Below are 19,314 nucleotides of genomic sequence, written 5' to 3' on the forward strand. Positions count from 1 at the left end.
TTAATGACACATTTCTTAGTGGTCACTTTCAAGACATTTTTTCACATGGGTGGTTTGTGCTCCTAAACCAGTCTGTAAGTTCTTTGAAGTAAGCACTATTTGAGGGTGTATTTATTAGAGTGTCCTAAAGCAGTGCTCCCTAAACTTTAATATTCATGGGCATCAATAGGGAATCTTACTAAAATGAAAATGTTAATTCAGCAGGAGTAGGTTGGGCCTGAGATTCTGCATTTCTAACCAGTTTTTAGGTATTGGTGCTGGTTGGAAGACCACCTTTTGAGTAGCAAGGCCCTAAAACACCCAGGATGGTGCCTCAACTAAACAAGTAATGCTTTGTATTGGTAGTAGTTCCCAACCAAATACCTCTCGTGAGGCCAGATCCCTTCAAGTAAGTGCTACCTCATGATCAAAGGGTAAGTCCTCTTCCTTTCTATCCTGAGACTGCCCTCTAAACTAATTGAAACCTGAGGACGTGATTTTGTTATAATGCAATTGTTTGAATTTGTGTTTAAATTCGAGGAGTATGAGTGGTTTTACTAATGTAATTTGAGAGGACTGATGAATTATTTGGCTGTGCATGGCCCAGCCCTGATGCTAGGCCACTCTTGATAAGAGCCACAATTATACTAGCTGATCCCAGAAACAAGAGCACCCAACTAGCCTGCATAGAGTGTTGAGAGTTGTAACTCCCCTTCTGGACAAAGGGCCCTCACTTTTCTCCAGATGGGTTAAGTAGGTGGAGGCAGAAACAAAGCTTACTCTTGTTGACCTGGGTCCAGTCTATAGTCTCTGTTTCCTATAAGAAGTCCTGCTCTGTCAGAGACAAAGAACTCCATCTTAGTTTCACCTTCAAAACAAGGAAAATCGGTCTTCATTTTTTTTTAAGAAAGACAATTTTTTTTTAAGTTTTAAAGATTTTAATCTATTTATTTGAGACAGAGAGCATGAGAGAGAGAGATCATAAGCACGGGGGAGGAGTATAGGGAGAAGCAGACTCTCCCACTGAACAGGGAGCCCGATGCTGGACTCAATCCCAGGACCCCAGGATCATGACCTGAGCTGAAGGCAGACGCTTAACTGACTGAGCCACCCGGGCGCCCATAACTAGTCTAACTATACAAAGCAGACTTCAATAAATGCTTTTTAACTAGGAGGGACAGACCAGAAGGGCTGGCAGCACAAGTGAAGCTGTGGAAATGTCTGACTGGTCTCATGGCCTAGTACCAATAGGTGGACAGGCCAGCCTCTCAGGACCTGGCTTTATTTGTCAGTAAAACCAAGGTGTGGGAGTGGAAGATGTTTATCAGCACCAAGAATCTGTGATTCTGATCATCATATCAGGGAAAGGCACAGAAGGAGACAAGAACTCCACACTTAGCTACTCGACAACACAGTGGGACTGGGAGCCTCTTGGCAGGTGCCTATCCTCTTTCTGGTCTCAGCCCTAGTGCTGGTCCTGACAAGACACTAAGTTGTCCTCTCCTAGATAATTCGGTGCCTCCCATCTGCCAGCCTGGTATAGAAAGACTTGAAAAGATATGCCCTGTGCTGCCACCTAATGGCTCTGATTCTATCAAGGTGATTCGTCAGCACCATCCGGCTATTACAGAATCTCTAGGCCCTTTATAAAACGTAATCCACCAGCTATGAGAACCTAGCAGGAAAGAATAAACATAGGGGATTTCCAGGTGCCATTGCATCCCCGGAATCAGGAACCATGATTGTAAGGACCATAATTTGTTTTTTGAACTTTGTGATTTCCTCCTTGTCATTTCCTGTTTCCCTGTAATGATTAACAGTAAAACTCTAAAAACAGAAAGAGCCCGAGGAAGCAGGGGACTGGGGGGACAGCAGTCCAGGGGTTGGGGTAAACAACTCTAGGGGATGGAGTGGGTGGCAGGAGCTGAATAGCTGGAAGGAAAGTAGGTTGAGTCCTTGAGTCCTCAGGTTTGTTTGAAAATGGAAGGAGGGGGTGGAATAAAGTTGTGTTCTAGTGGGAATGAAGGTAACAGTCTTATTTTTTTTTTTGAAGGTAACAGTCTTAAAAGCATTGTCATTCTTTCCTGTTTTGCCTTTAGATGCACCAGTCTCTTTTTCCATACAAGATGAAGCAATAGTAGTAGTCCACTAGTGTTATAGTTCAGGGGCCTTTGTAGGAAATGATAGTCTTAGAGTGAAGATCTTAAATACAAGTATCCACAAAAGGGCCAAGCAGATAAGGCTGGGGTCCGCCTTGGGTAAGTCTATAGTGAGTGGGGGACTGTGGTGGACTGGACAGGACTTACCTATCCTGAGAGGCAACAGCTGCCCAGCCTTTGGTGGTTATGGCCCTAACCAAATTGTGTGCTCACATTGCTTGATCTTTCTAATTTTCGAGAGAAGCTGGAAATTTACATTAATATGTGAAGTCTCTTTAATTTTAAATGTTGGCAGCTAATGCTCCTTTGAAAACAAACAACAGCAACCTCATGTGGGCCAAATAAAGCATGTCAATGAGATATTTTTAGCCCAAAGGCCAACTTTTTGAAAACTTAGACCTAGAGCAGTTTGCATTCTGGAATCTCAAAGCATTAATATGCTTCTTGTGAGGCATATGATCTGTCAACAATAGCAAACTACAATCAAACAAGCAAATATTGGATAAATTGGGGAAGTATAAAATGCTTTGCATTTACATTTATTGGTCTGTTGATTTTATCATATCTGAAGGGTTTGAGTATATTCATTCAATAAATCAAGAAGCATTTTTTGAGTGCCTAATATATGCTAAGTAATGATAAATGAAACTTTTTCTATAACAGGACATATAGCAAATACTATAGGCTTTGAGGGTCAAATAGTCTCTATCATGACTACTCTGCTCTGCCAGTTATAGTTACAAAGTAGCCTTAGACAATACATAAACAAATGGGTGTAGCTGTGTTCCAATAAAACTTCATTTACAACAGGCAGCAGTTCAGATTTGGCCCGTTGGCTATAACATGCCTATCTCTGATCTAGAAAATCTCAAGCCAATTTGAAGCCTAATGCAGCAGCTTTCTTTAAGGAAATCTACATGTTTATGCTTGGCCTATTCAGACAAGGAATTAGGGTGGTATTGCTAATATTTTTAAGTTATAGGCAGCCCGGTAGCTCAGCAGTTTAGCGCCGCCTTCAGCCCAGGGCCTGATCCTAGAGACCCAAATCGAGTGCCATGTCAGGCTCCCTGCATGGAGCCTGCTTCTCCCTCTGCCTGTGCCTCTCTCTTTCTCTCTCTCTCTCTCTGTGTCTCTCATGAATAAATAAATAAAATCTTAAAAAAAAAAGTAAGGGGTAAGTAGTTTACCCCAAATAGATCTCTGTTACCATTTAGTATAATGCAAGGTATCATAATTATTCTATAAACATAAACAAGTTACCATAAACGTTGGAAACAATGCTGGTCCAACTAAGCCACTGAAGTTAATTTCGCAAGACTGAATACGAATTTAATTTAGGATAATTTTTCAAAAAGGGAACCATTTATGTGAGAACATTGAACAGTTGACTGAGCTAGTTATCTTAATGGAGTGATCCAATTTCTTTTTTTTTTTTAATTTATTCATGACAGAGAGAGAGAGGCAGAGGAAGAAGCAAGCTCCGTGCAGGGAGCCGACATGGAACTCAAACCGGGGTCTCCAGGATCACACCTCTGGGCTGAAGGCAGCGCTAAACCACTGGGCCACCAGGGCTGCCCCAATTCCTGTTTTGATTGCATTTGAAACTGTTGTGAAGAAGCAACGTAAAGCTGAGCACACCTACTTGTCCCCTGAGTCCTAGGACTTCCTTACTACTTGGAACTTTCTTTAAAAAAGGAAAGAAGAAGGAGAAGGAGAAGAAGAAGAAGAAGAAGAAGAAGAAGAAGAAGAAGAAGAAGAAGAAGAAGAAGAAGAAGGAAGAAGAAGAAAAGAAGAAGAAGAAAAGAAGAAGAAAGAAGAAGAAGAAGAAGAAGAAGAAGAAGAAGAAGAAGAAAGAAGAAGAAGAAGAAAGAAGAAGAAAAGAAGAAAGAAGAAGAAAGAAGAAGAAGAAGAAAGAAGAAGAAAGAAGAAGAAGAAGAAGAAGAAGAAGAAAGAAGAAGAAGAAGAAGAAGAAGAAGAAGAAGAAGAAGAAGAAGAAGAAGAAGAAGAAGAAGACTTCAATTATTTATTTGACAGATCACAAGCACCAGGAAGGGGGAGAGGGAGAAGCAGACTCCCCAATGAGCACGGGCCCTAATGTGAGGCTTGATCCCAGTACCCTAAGTTTATGACCTGAGCTGAAGGCAGATGCCTAACTGAGCCACCCAGGCACCCCCTACTTGGAACTTTCAAAAAGATGTTAGAAAGAGAATAAATGAAGCAATGTATCACATCTATCTTTATATTCTCAGCAAAGTATTAATAGATAGAAGATTCTCAAAAATTTTTGCTTTATGAATGGAAGGCAACAGACTCTGTTTGGCCATGTTAGCTTCTTTAGATGTCACTTTTATGAAATATTAACTAAAGATACCTAGCTATTTACATGCCTGTAGAGACTGTGTATTGGGTGCCAAAAGCTATTCGTAGCTCCCTTCTCTTTAACTTTCTTCTACAATAGACTGCCTTGCAGGGAAGGGGACCATGTGTTCCAATTCTGGCCAACAAGATATAAACACAAGTATCTGCTTGGGGCTTCTGAGAACATTTCCTGAGAGGGACTGATTCAGTTTGGCCTCTTATCCCTTCCTTTTTCTTCCTGACCTAGAACACAGATACAATACCTTAGAAGTTCAGTAGCCATCTTGTAACATTGGCAAAAGTGACACACTAAGGATGGTGGAGTAGAAAGAAAGAGGAAACCTTGACAATGTCATTGAGCACTTCATTAACCCTGAACTGACCACATTTGGGTTTATTAAATGAGAAGAAATACAGTCCCCATAGGGTAAAGCTATTGTCTGGTTTTCTGTTACTTACAACCCAACCCAATACTATCTATTTGGGGGTTACTTAGAGTTTTCTTCTATTCTTATACTCCATCAACATTGCTCAGGAAATGAAATTTCTGGCATCCAATGCAGTTGTATTAATTTTCTGCCTCTTCCCATGCCACTTTGAAAAATTGGGTTAAAGACATTTAAAATCTTGTTGTAAACTCAAATAATATATAAAGATCAAAATTCATTGGTATTCTCAGGAAGAAGTCTTGTTATAATACATCAAGTTCAAAGAAAACATTCTACAACATAGCTTCTAAGAATATCAAAGATATTGTCAACAGATTCTTTCTGAACTTGTTTTACGTAGCAAATATATTATGCCAACAAACTATCCAAAAAATATTTAATAAAAACTTTTAACAAAAGTATTTTTAATATTTAAAAGTATTAAATAAAAGTATTTAATAATAATGAATATGGCCTACTTTTAAGAGTTTCATGGCCCCCAAACCACTGTATTTTGTGACATATACATTAGCTTATTATAAAGACCTTTCAAATCTTGGGTTTTAGGAGCACCCAATTGCCAAATTTTGGGCAATTTGGCCATCAAAAAAATTAATGATGGTAATGGATTATAACATATTAAATGAAATGTAAAAAAAAATCTATGAGTTCACAGTGATTCAGAAGCATGCCAGCTAGTAAATGTAGATGAATAATGGAGTTTGTAAATAGTAATTGCTTCGGATACCATTATTAACAGACGCTAAAACTATTGAGTGAAGGATGTTAGGGAATGAGATAATCACATGGCTTCAAAGTAGCATCTCAGAAATCAGCTAATAATTCCAAAAGGAAAATGTGTCTTTACTTTGGTGAGACCTGGTAGACATGGTCTTAACCAATCAAACTTTGGCATCACCAATGATAAGACAGTGGGCAGTCTTCTGATTTTATGCCCTAAGAGGTACACAGTACCCTTTATGCAGAATTCTTACCTGAATCTAAACAAGGAAATAGGCAATCCAGAATTTGAAAAAAAAACTGTAAGACAACTAGCTTATATTCTTAAAAAAGTTCAATGTCATGGAAACCACCAAAAGGCAGAGATTTTTCTCGACTAAGAGGGTGTAAGCAACCAAATGCAATGTGTAAATCTTCATAAGACTGCACAATAGAGGAGGAAAAAGTCTGCTTATAAAAGACATTTTTTTAAGATCTTTGGAGAAATTTGAATATAGAGAGTATATTATATTCAATCGTATTATTGAATTAATGTTAATTTTCTTAGGTGTGATAGTAGTGGTATTGTGGTTATTTATTAGAATGTCTTTTCGAGAAGATCAATATATTAGACATTTAGGGGTGAAGTGTCATGATGACTGCATCCTACTTTTTTTTTTTAAAGACTTCATTTGTAAGTAATCTCTATACCCAACATGGAGCTCGAACTTACAACCCTGAGATCAAGACTTGTATGCTCTGGGGCACCCAGGTGTTAGACTCTTGGTTTTGGCTCAGGTCATGATCTTGCAGTGGTGGGATGATTGGGATTGAGCTCCCCCACCCCAGGCTCCATGCTGAGCAGAGCCTGCTTCAGATTCTTTCTCCCTCTCCATCCCTTCATCCCTCTATCCTCTCCCTGCCCCTTCTCCCACGTGGGTGCACTCTCTCTCTCTCAAATAAATAAATAAATAAATAAATAAATAAATAAATAAATAAAATCTTTAAAAAATAAAAAGTGTTGTGTGCCCTACCGACTGAACCAGCCAGGCAGTCCTGAATCCTACTTTAAAAAAAAAAAAAGTATGGTGTATGTTTGTGTATGTGTAGAGGCAAGTGCGGCAAAATTAAAAATTAAAAATTGGTAAATCTGAGGGGCAAGATGGCGGAAGAGCAGGGTCCCCAAATCACCTGTCCCCACCAAATTACCTAGATAACCTTCAAATCATCCTGAAAATCTACGAATTCGGCCTGAGATGTAAAGAGAGACCAGCTGGAATGCTACAGTGAGAAGAGTTCGCGCTTCTATCAAGGTAGGAAGACGGGAAAAAGAAATAAAGAAACAAAAGGCCTCCGAGGGGGAGGGGCCCCGCGAGGAGCCGGGCTGAGGCCGGGGCGAGTGTCCCCAGGACAGGAGAGCCCCGTCCCGGAGGAGCAGGAGCTGCACCAACCTTCCCGGGCGGGCGGAAAGGGGCTCGCAGGGAGTTGGAGCAGGACCCAGGAGGGCGGGGATGCCCTCGGGCTCCCGGGGACACTAACAGACACCTGCGAGCGCAGGAGAGTGCTCCGAGCTCCCTAAGGGCTGCAGCGCACACGGAGGGACCGACCGGAGCAGCTCGGAGGGGCTCGAGCGGGGGCTCCGCGGAGGGGGCTGCGGGGCGGGAGCGCGAATCCAACAGCGCAGGCCCCGGAGCACAGGGCGCCGGGACACAGCCCAGGATCCCGCCTCCCCCTGGGACAGGCAGAGGCCGGGAGGGCCCAGGACAGCGAGGACGCTCCTGCCCCGAGCTGAGCAGATCAGCGGCCCCGCACCGGAGCCTCCAGGCCCTGCAGACGGAGAACCGAGAGCCCCGAGCCCCGTTGTTCCTGCGTTCCTGCGGAGGCTGAATCCAGGCCTCCAGAGTTGCCATAGCAACTGCGGCTGATCCTCCCGGGGCCCCACGGGGTGAACAACCCCCGCTGAGCCCTGCAGCAGGCAGGGGCAGAGCAGCTCCCCCAAGTGCTAACACCTGAGAATCAGCACAGCAGGCCCCTCCCCCAGAAGACCAGCTAGACGGACCAGTGATACTCCCCCGTGTTCCAATACAACTTGTTTTTGGCCACTCTGCACTGAGCAAAATGACTAGAAGGAAAACCTCACCTCAAAAGAAAGAATCAGAAACAGCCCTCTCTCCCACAGAGTTACAGAATCTGGATTACACTTCAATGTCAGAAAGCCAATTCAGAAGCACTATTCTACAGCTACTGGTGGCTCTAGAAAAAAGCATTAAGGACTCACGAGACTTCATGACTGCAGAATTTAGATCCAATCAGGCAGAAATTAAAAATCAATTGAATGAGATGCAATCCAAACTAGAAGTCCTAACGACGAGGGTTAACGAGGTGGAAGAACGAGTGAGTGACATAGAAGACAAGTTGATGGCAAGGAGGGAAACTGAGGAAAAAAGAGATAAACAATTAAAGAACCATGAAGACAGATTAAGGCAAATAAATGACACTCTAAGGAGGAAAAACCTACGTTTAATTGGGGTTCCCGAGGGCGCCGAAAGGGACAGAGGGCCAGAATATGTATTTGAACAAATCCTAGCTGAAAACTTTCCCAATCTGGGAAGGGAAACTGGCATTCAGATCCAGGAAATAGAGAGATCCCCCCCTAAAATCAATAAAAACCGTTCAACACCTCGACATCTAATAGTGAAGCTTGCAAATTCCAAAGATAAAGAGAAGATCCTTAAAGCAGCAAGAGACAAGAAGTCCCTGACTTTCATGGGGAGGAATATTAGGGTAACAGCAGACCTCTCCACAGAGACCTGGCAGGCCAGAAAGGGCTGGCAGGATATATTCAGGATCCTAAATGAGAAGAACCTGCAACCAAGAATACTTTATCCAGCAAGGCTCTCATTCAAAATGGAAGGAGAGATAAAGAGCTTCCAAGACAGGCAGGAACTGAAAGAATATGTGACCTCCAAACCAGCTCTGCAAGAAATTTTAAGGGGGACTCTTAAAACTCCCCTTTAAGAAGAAGTTCAGTGGAACAATCCACAAAAACAAGGACTAAATAGATATCATGATGACACTAAACTCATATCTGTCAATAGTAACTCTGAACGTGAATGGGCTTAATGACCCCATCAAAAGGCGCAGGGTTTCAGACTGGATAAAAAAGCAGGACCCATCTATTTGCTGTCTACAAGAGACTCATTTTAGACAGAAGGACACCTACAACCTGAAAATAAAAGGTTAGAGAACCATTTACCATTCAAATGGTTCTCAAAAAATACCCTAAAAACTATAGAACACTTCTGAAAGAAATTGAGGAAGACACAAAGAGATGGAAAAATATTCCATGCTCATGGATTGGCAGAATTAATATTGTGAAAATGTCAATGTTACCCAGGGCAATTTACACGTATAATGCAATCCCTATCAAAATACCATGGACTTTCTTCAGAGACTTAGAACAAATTATTTTAAGATTTGTGTGGAATCAGAAAAAACCCCAAACAGCCAGGGGAATTTTAAAAAAGAAAACCGTATCTGGGGGCATCACAATGCCAGATTTCAGGTTGTACTACAAAGCTGTGTTCATCAAGACAGTGTGGTACTGGCACAAAAACAGACACATAGATCAATGGAACAGAATAGAGAACCCAGAAGTGGACCCTGAACTTTATGGTCAACTAATATACGATAAAGGAGGAAAGACGATCCACTGGAAGAAAGACAGTCTCTTCAATAAATGGTGCTGGGAAAATTGGACATCCACATGCAGAAGAATGAAACTGGACCACTCTCTTGCACCATACACAAAGATAAACTCAAAATAGATGAAAGATCTAAATGTGAGACAAGATTCCATCAAAATCCCAGAGGAGAACTCAGGCAACACCCTTTTTGAACTTGGCCACAGTAACCGGAGAAGGACAAACAGTGTATGTTCTCATTCATTTGGGGAATATGAATAATAGTGAAAGGGAATATAAGGGAAGGGAGAAGAAAGGTGTGAGAAATATCAGAAAGGGAGACAGAACATAAAGACTTCTAACTCTGGGAAATGAACTAGGGGTGGTGGAGGGGGAGGAGGGCGGGGGGTGGGGGTGAATGGGTGACGGGCACTGAGGGGGACACTTGACGGGATGAGCACTGGGTGTTATTCTGTATGTTGGTAAATTGAACACCAATAAAAATTAATTTATAAAAAAAAATAAAAAAAAATAAAAATTGGTAAATCTATATAAAGGATTTAGGATGTTTACTCAGCTATTCTTTTAACTTCTTTGGAGGTTTAAAACTTTTCCAAAAAAAGAGAGAGAAAAAGTCTTGGACTTCATACTGTACCTAGGAATTTTTCGAATACTGTGAACAATTGTCATAATCACCTCCTGGTAGATACTAAGATATGCTAGCTAGACATCCTGATGCAAGGTCTAGGTGTTGCATAAGGATTATCAGTAAAAAAAAAAAAAAAGAAAATAGTGTTATTACAAGCCAGACACTATTTCAGGCAGCTGGGATACCTGAATGAACACAACAGCAATCTGTCCTGTGGGGAGACATGGCATTGGGAAGCAGGCAGGTAGAAACAGTAAACATAATAAGTAAGTAAATTGTGCAGTGCTATGGAAAAAAATAGAGAAGGGGTTGGGGAACATATATATTTTTTAATTTTTAAGCTGGGCAATATTAAAGTAGAGACTTAGATCCGTAAATGAAAGGAACTTAAGGATTGATTTAAGGGATATACAGATAATGTTCAAATTTTCTATACTATTCTAGAATATGCTGGTTTGTTTTCACATGAAGAATCCTGCACCTCTTATGTCACATAAAACCATTTCAGTTGTATCACCCACCTAGGGTGATCACCAGTCCTGGTCACTTTTTATCACCAGGACCAAGGGATTTCCCAAGAACGGGACATTCAGTGCTAGAATTGGTACTGTCCTGGGCGAACTGGAATGTTTGGTCACCCTAATATTGTTACTTACCACTGGTGTGACCTTGAGCAAATCGCTTAGCTTCCCAGAGTCTGTCTTTGTTTCCTCATCTATAAAAAGGAGATGATATATGTGCTACAAAATGGATGAACCTTGAAAATATTGTGCTAAGTGAAAGAAGCCAGGCACAAACATGACATATTTATTATATGATGATTCCATTTATTTATTTATGTATTTGTTTAATTTTTTAAGATTTTATTTATTCATGAGAGACATACAGAGAGAGAGAGAGGCAGAGACATAGGCAGAGGGAGAAGCAGACTCCCTGCAAGGAACCGGATGCGGGACTCGGGACTCGGGACTCGATCGCAGACCCGGGATCACAACCTCAGCCAAAGGCAAGCACTCAACCACTGAGTCACCCAGGTGCCTTGATGATTCCATTTATATGAAATTTTCAGAATAGGCCAATCTGTAGAGACAGAGGGCAGATTAGTGGCTGCCAGGGCCTGGAGGGAGGGAGAAGTAGGGTATGACTGACTGCTCAGGGGTATGAGATTTCTTTTGAGGGTAATGAAAATGTTCTAGAATTAGATAGTAGCAATTGTACAGCTCTGTGAATATACCAAAAACCACTGAATTGTACATTTCAAGAGGACACATTTTATGACATATGAATTATATCTCAATAAAGCTGTTATTTTAAAAATTTTAGTAAAACAGTATTACCATATAACCAACAATTCCACTCTTAAGAATAGGCAAATCTCTAGAGACAGAATCAAAATTAGTTGTTACCTCGGGCTGGGAGGAGTGGAGGAAAATGAGGAGTGATTGCTACTGGGAATGAGGTTTCTTTTTGGAGGGATGAAAATGTTCTAAACTTGATTGTGGTAATGGTTACATATCTCTGTCAGTATACTAAAAATTATTGAATAGTACACTTTATTTTCAATTTTTAAAAAAGACTTTATTTATTTATTCATGAGAGACACACAGAAAGAGGTAGAGACATAGGCAGAGGAAGAAGCAGACTCCCTGCAGTGAGCCTGATGCGGGACTGGATCCCAGGACCCCAAGATCACAACCTGAGCCAAAGGCAAATGCTCAACCACTGAGCCACCCAGGTGCCCTGAATGGTACACTTTAAATGGGTGAATCAACTTGCATGGCATGTGAATTATACCTTAATAAAGCCATTAAACAGGTAATATAGTAAAAGTATTTTAGGTTGAAAAAAGGAGATGATAATACCTGTGTGAGATCTAAATGAGTTTTTGCTCTCATAACACTCACACTCCCTCCCCAAAATACACTATTTATCACACCAAATCATCATTGCGTATGCTTTTTTCTTGCCCAGTGAGCTGAGAATGCTTTGATGACAGAAACCTTCTAATTCCCTGAGGGCCAGTTTCTGGGCACATAACCTACACGGTCATACAAGACCCCATACTCAGAAGAGCCTCACATTTGGTTTAACGCTCTGCTGTCACTGTTTGAAATTCTTACTTTCTGAGCCAGGTGCAGGTGCCCCTCATTTCCATTTTGCACTGGGCCCTGCAAATCTTGCAGCTGTACTGAATCCAACTTTGTAGCCCAGCATTTAGCATAGTATTGATGCTCAGTGGGTGTTTTCTTTCCCAATCCCGGAACCCTCAGGACAGCGCATTGACCTTCAACACAGATTTATGGAGAGTCTCCTATGTGTGCCAGGGAGTGTGTCAACAGCTGGGGACACAGTGGGGGGTTGGGGGGGTGGCCAAAGCAGGCAACAGGCAGCAGCAAGGGAACTGCTCAGAAGGAGGCTATTCACGCAGGTAAATGTGCCCACCTAACCACTTGTCTCAAATGGCAATGACAATGTTTGACTCATTTGTACTTTTAGTTCGAGAAAAACACATCACCTGGAGATCCAATTTTGTGAGTTCTGCTTTATTACAGGAAATAAAGGACTCTGATGAATGAGGATGGGACTTTAGTTCTTTTCCACAGTGTGAATAAAAAGTTGACGCGGCCTTTTTTGGTCTATCACTTTGTCATCTATTATTAAAGAGATCTGTCAGCACCTTCTAATCCAATTTAGTTTCTATGTACAAAACACTGTGCTAGGCACTGCTGCTCATGGGAAGATTGTAGCTGGATCTTTTTAAGCTTGTCACACAAGCTCTTTGGGTAATGATTACGGTGGGCTGCAACATTGTGGAAAGTCTCAGTCAAAACTCTGAAATTCCTGATAGACCTGACTTCTACCTGCTAGATCTTCTTTATTATGGCGAATTCCAAGGATGACTCCTTAATCTTTCTACATTTCAGTTTTCTAATTGGTTCATACAACCCTGGTGTCAAAGGACTATGGTAAAGATTAAATGAGGTAGTGCAACACATAACTTTTGGCACAGTGGCACTTAATAAGAAAGCCACAGTGAAAACAAAGCCTGAAAGATCCTGTAAAACTGTGTTGCTCTACATCTTAATGTAGCCATCTTAATGGCTAACTAGGACTGTTCCTGGCATACAGCCATACGTCATAAACTACATCTGTCTGCAGCCACTGTTCTACTAGCTAGAGGTGAAGGCAGATGATTCTAACCAGTATCTACCTATTTTTTTTAAGATTGTATTTCTTTATTCATGAGAGAGACACACACACAGAGGCAGAGACACAGGCAGAGGGAGAAGCAGGCTCCATGCAGGAAGCCCGACGTGGGACTCGATCCCAGGTCTTCTCCGGGATCACGTCCTGGGCTGAAGGCAGGCACTAAACCGCTGAGCCACCCAGGCATCCCTCTACCTAACTCTTTAAAGTCAGTAAGGTCCTCTTCCTCTCAGCCTTGTGTTGACCCCACACCTGGGTCCCATGCTCCTGGGCACAGTGTCTATTTGGAGGAGGGCTAAGTGATGGGGCTGGAATGCCTGCAACAGCTGGTGGGCCCACCGAGGGGTCAGTTTGGCCTGTCCTGGCATCTTTAGTTTCTTTAGAACCTGGAGCCCACACTTAGCCTAGCACAATCTACTCACTGGGCACCTAAACACTTGGGTTGTCTCCCACCACCACCCCTCACTGGCCAGTCATCAGAAGTGGCTGCCACCAGCAAGAGGGGCATGACTCCACGGCAAGGCAGCTTCTGCTGAGGAAAGGCAAGTCTTGGAAAGATGTTCCTCTGCGAGCTGTCAGCCGACTCTCCCAGCAGGCAGGAGGATGACTGCCACAGTTCTGAAGCAGGGAATTCTAGGAAGGCAGCACACCACAGAGTCCATGACAATAACTAAATGGTAAGAATTTCTCTTGTATATCCCAATCATTTCTAGGATTTCTGGAATGAGGATGGGTTGAGGGGATGATAGAGAATCATGAGATATGCCATCAAATTTCACAGTCAATTATCTGGGAAAACTCACTGAAAACTATATATATTAGAGTTATGTGTATTTTACCAATCTTAGCATTGATCCAAGCAAAAAATTTCTAAACAGATCTACAAAAAGTACAAAGAAGTCTTTACCACAAAATATCCACCATTTACAAGATTGTGGTTGCTTTCTTTAAAAATCTTTATTGTTTATAGGCATAACATTTACATAATCAAAAAACAGCAACAAAAGGACTTGGTTTCTGGAAATTGACAGGACTGTGTTTGATCCCAGCTCTATAATTTATTCTCTGAGTCACTTCTATTTAGTGACCCATGTAGTGAAAATAATATTACCGACCACACCGTATTAATGAGATAATGTACCTGGTATACCCAGCACATTCAAATTTCTTAATCTTTCTTCTTTTTGTCCTCCTCTTTCTCATTATTATTATTTATTCTGCAATTCCCTGTCTGAGCACAGGAAAAAATACTGGGTTCTTACTCTCTAATTACTATTCCAATAATCCACATGTGTAGTCTATGTTCTAGTACATTGATGTTGTTTTGTTTAGTATTTAATGAAATTCTTACCCTATATCCATTTTATGATGTTCCCATCTCCTAACCTAATTAGACAATGAGGTGAGGCCTCTTTGTTGACAAATTTTAGTGTCATTTGAAAAATATGTTCACTGGGAAATATCTGTAACTGACCTCGATTCCATGGGCTGTTGTATCTCTTAACACTGAGTAAACAGTGGGGAGATTTAAACCACTTGGACCACTCACCAGGAAATTATTTTCAGAGATCGTCTTCATTTCATTTCCCCAGTAAGTCAAAACTATGTCGGGTGAAGATCATAGCCCTATTTGGGAATGTCCTTGAGATCTTATATATGTCAGGATTAACCCTAAAGGCAACATTCATTGAGAGGCACTCTGCAATATAAACAAATCAAACATAAATCTTATCTTCAAGGAGTTGGATTTTATAGAGATAAGACATGTACATACAGAAATTAATACAGCATAAAAAGCAGTAAATGTCTATTATGGACTGAATGTTTGTGTTGCCCCAAAATTCCTATGTTGAAATCCTAACCCCCAAAGTGATGTTATTAGGAAGTGGACTTTTGGGAGTTGATTCAGCCCTCGTGAACGGATTCGTTCCTATAAAATTAGTTCCTTATATATTAGTTCCCCAAAGAGCTCTCCCACCCCTTTTGCCAATTGAGAACACAGCAAGAAGGTGGCCATCTATGAACCAGGAAGCCGTCTCACCAGACCCTGAAGCTGTTGGCAGCTTGATCTTGAACTTCCCACCCTCCAGAACCATGAGAAATAAAGTTCTGGTTTTTAAGCCACCCCACCTATAGTATTTTTGTTATACCAACCTGAATGGACTAAGACAGTGTCATAAGACAAATACAGAAAAAAAAAACACAGTAGAAATTCAGGAAAAGATTTATTTCTGACTGAGAAAGTTAGGAAAGCCCTTGAGGAAAAGAAACCTTCATACTGATCCTCATACTTGGGCCTGGAGAGATGGGAAAAAATTGGACATGCGAAATAAGAGTATCATGGAAAGGGAAAATTACTATCAGTATTAAAAAAAAATGATGATGGCCACCTGGGTGGCTCAGCTGGTTAAGCGTCCAACTCTTGGTTTCAGCTCAGGTCATGATCTTGTGGTTATGGGATGGAGCCCCGCATTGGGTGGGCTCTGCACTCAGTGCAGTCTGCTTGAGATTCTCTTTCCCTCTCCCTCTCCCCCTTCCCATTCACGGGCTCTCTTTCTCTTTCTCCCTATCAAATAAATAAATAAAATTTTTAAAGAAAAAAGTGCCAGTAACAGTTTCCACATCACAGGAAATGCTGCGATTTTCTCTTTATTTTAGGAAAAACAACTGATGGACCTTTTGGTTACTAAAAGCAAGGTCTAGGACGAAGAGGAAAAGTAGAAGTCAAGAAGCAGCTGAACTGCCCTGAAGAATCCAATAAACTAGTGTCTCCCTTGAGATACAGAGGTTGTTCCAGAGTAAAATGATATTGACTTTCTTTTGAGAGGCCCCAGGGCAGGCCCCAGGGGCTTAGAACTTCAAGTAAGGAGGCAAGGAGATTGTGTGAAAAGAGTGCAGTTAGCAATAGGGCCGCAGGTTGTGGGTCATAAGAAATGGCCAGTAACTAAATTCTCCATGGCTGGAAGGGCCAATCAACTTCAGCATCAGCAGGACCTATTAAACACTTCTATTTTTCCCAAAACTTCAGTGGAGGTTATTGATTATTCAACAACTGTCTACCATAAACAAAACCAATCAGGCTCTCACGGGCTTGCGATCTACTGGGAGACACAGATAATGAATAAATCATAAGAGAGCAACAATTGCTTCATACAGCTCTAACGTAGGTTGGTATGATAGAATGTGTTGATAGATACTTAACACAAGTTAGCCAGAGAAGGTCTCTCTAAGGACATGATTTTATGCTGAGGTCCAAACAACAAGCAGGAGCCAGTCAAGTGACAATAGGAGGAAAGAGCATTCTAGGGAGACAGCTCGGCTGGTGCAAAGGCCTTGAGGCTGAAACAGGTTTGGTTTGCTCAAGGAATCAAATGGCCAAGTGGCTGGAGCATTAGTGAGGAAAAGGCTGAGGAGCAGGCAATATAATCGGAGGTTGGTTTACCATAAAACCAATGGAACGGCATTTTGCAACATTTCCATAAACAAGTGAGAAGTTATAGATTCCTGATTTGGATATTAGGGCACCTTCTCTTGAAATCTGTACATTTATTGATTAAGCAAATAAAGATTCAGATTAAAATTTAGTAGAATATAAAACAAAGTGAAAGATGAGTGATTAAGGCAATAGTAAATACTCTGACATTGTAAAGTGAATTCAACAACAAAAACTTCAAATCCTATGGAAAATACTAGTGTTAACAGAAGACACAAAACTTAAATAGAAGTAATAAACTTCTAGATTGTTTGATGATCCAGTTAATGAAGATGAAAGAATCATGGGTACTTATCAGCAAAAGATTTTGAGTTCTTGCTGATTTGACACAAACTATTGATGTCATGAAAGTAACATAATCCTCAGGATTTACCACTCAAAAAGGACTCAGACAACAAACCAGTTAAGTGGTTATTGCCAATCAAAGAATATTTACGATGAACTTTTAATAAGAAAAAACAAAATGCCCTGAAATAATACAGCTCATCTGTGATAGAAACTTGATAGAGGTTTCACCAAATCTGACAACAGTCCTAAAATTTTACTGAAGAAACTCTGCTTCATAAAAACCAAATTCTTAACAACAATGTTGGAGGAAAGATGATCTTTCTTTCCTCTCCTTAGAAAATAAAATGATACTAAAAATTGTCACATAAGGAGACAAAGTATTTGTAGCCAGAAAAATGTAAGAAAAAGTATTATAGTTGTGAGCAGTTAATTCATAGAAATATGATACTCTGCTATTTTTCTGAATTTGATATTTGTAATATTTGTCAACTTTTGTAAATATGAAATTTTGTGGTTGCTTCTGAGATTCAAAATAAATATTCATTTTCAATTTCTTTTTTAGAAAAAAAAAAGGACTTTAAAAAAAAAGATTTTTATTTGAGAGAGATGAGCTGAGGGGAGGGGCAGAGGGAGAAGGAGGAGCAGACTCCCCGCTGAGCAGGGAGCCTGATATGGGGCTCTATCACAGGACCCTGAGATCAAGACCTGAGGTGAAGGCAGACACTTAACCGACTGAGCCACCCAGGTGCCCCTAGAAATACATTTAAAAAATAATTCAGGGTTAGGAGGTGAAAAGCCCCAACTGGGAGAATTCACCCAGAAAAGCTTTGGGTGAATTCAGAAATTTTGAGGAAGGGTTTGAATTTCCCCTAGGACCTGGGGGCGGGGGGGTGGCTCCAGTTAAGCGAACTATGCTCTGTGAGGGACATGGGGAGTTCATGACTGGCAGGAAGAATGAACACACTGAGGGAGCAAAACATAGGACACACAAGGGTAGAGGGACAAGTGAGAAATTGGTTGGACTGAAACAAAGGTTAATAATAATAAAAAATAAATAATAATAATAATAATAATAATAATAGGTAACACACCCAGAGTGCTCATTGTAGACCAAGCACTGTTCTGGGCATATATGAACCCATCCATTTTAGAAAGATGGGCTGCAGTGAGAACATGGTACACTCTGTATGCCAGGCTAAGGAATGTAGACATATTTTACTGACAGTGGGGAGCCACTAAAGGTTTTTGTGCAGCTGTTGTTATGACGCAAAAGAGAGGAATCAGAATTGCTTTGATAGGAGAGCCTGAAGACCCCCCCGAAATTTTGAGTAACTACTTGTGTGAATAGCCATGTGTTTCTTTTCTGGGGAGAGCCGATAACTTCCGTCCAATCTTAAAGGTGTCTGAGACTTCAAAAAAGGGCTAAGAATCACTGACTTAGCAATTTCAAGCCTAGATGACCAGCAGCATAATAGTAGCATTGAATAAAAAAAAGGGGGGGTCCCAGGGAAAGGAATAAAGGAGGTGAGGTTGGCTGGAAGAGTAGACAAGATCACTTCCCCCTGCAACTTCTTGCTTTTATGACACTGTAGGTGGATCTTCCGGTGGGCACCAGACATGGAGAACCCAGCCTTCTAGAAACTGTAAGCTGCAGCTGCAGGCAGGCACCTGACCTCCATCACAAGCTAGATGTTGAATGACGTTGTCAAGGAACACAGAGAAGAAGGCCAAGGACAGATCTTTGAATATATTTAATCTGTCTGCTGGGCTTTTTCCTAAGTGCTGACAGATTATTTTTCTCTACCCAGGAAATTCACATTTTGAACTTTAGTTCCTAAAATACATTAAATCACAATGTGGAGGGGCAGGAGGGTATGCACATAATGACTACTTATGTGGTTCACTTCTCATCTGAGGAAACATGATCAGGTGCTCCTGACCCTGTTAGAAAAAGTGTGGGTACTTTTGAGCTAAGTTAGGAAGTGTGTGGGATAATTGTTATCACTCAGATGATCTACTTCTAGCCCAGTGTTGGAATCTCAGGAACCCACAAAATTTCTCCTCTCCCTAGAGAGGAAGAAAAAGATACCTGTTACTCTTTTCCTGTTTATGCCACGAAAGCTACTTAAAATCTTTGAGCCGATCCAAATTGATAGCTTCTGTCCTCAATCAATGTCCCAACCCAGCTATTCTACTGTGTAGAAATACCTCGAAGAATAGCCAGCATTTTCCTATGAGTTTGTGGAATTTTGTGTGGGTATGTAATTTCAAGAAGAAAGGGGCAGCAGTTCTAATCTACTAATCTACCCAGAAACTACTTAGTTGTCAACATCATAGAACTTTGTGGAGG

The sequence above is a fragment of the Nyctereutes procyonoides genome, unplaced genomic scaffold (assembly GCF_905146905.1).
Source record: "Nyctereutes procyonoides isolate TBG_1078 unplaced genomic scaffold, NYPRO_anot_genome, whole genome shotgun sequence".
Classification (NCBI taxonomy): Eukaryota; Metazoa; Chordata; class Mammalia; order Carnivora; family Canidae; genus Nyctereutes; species Nyctereutes procyonoides.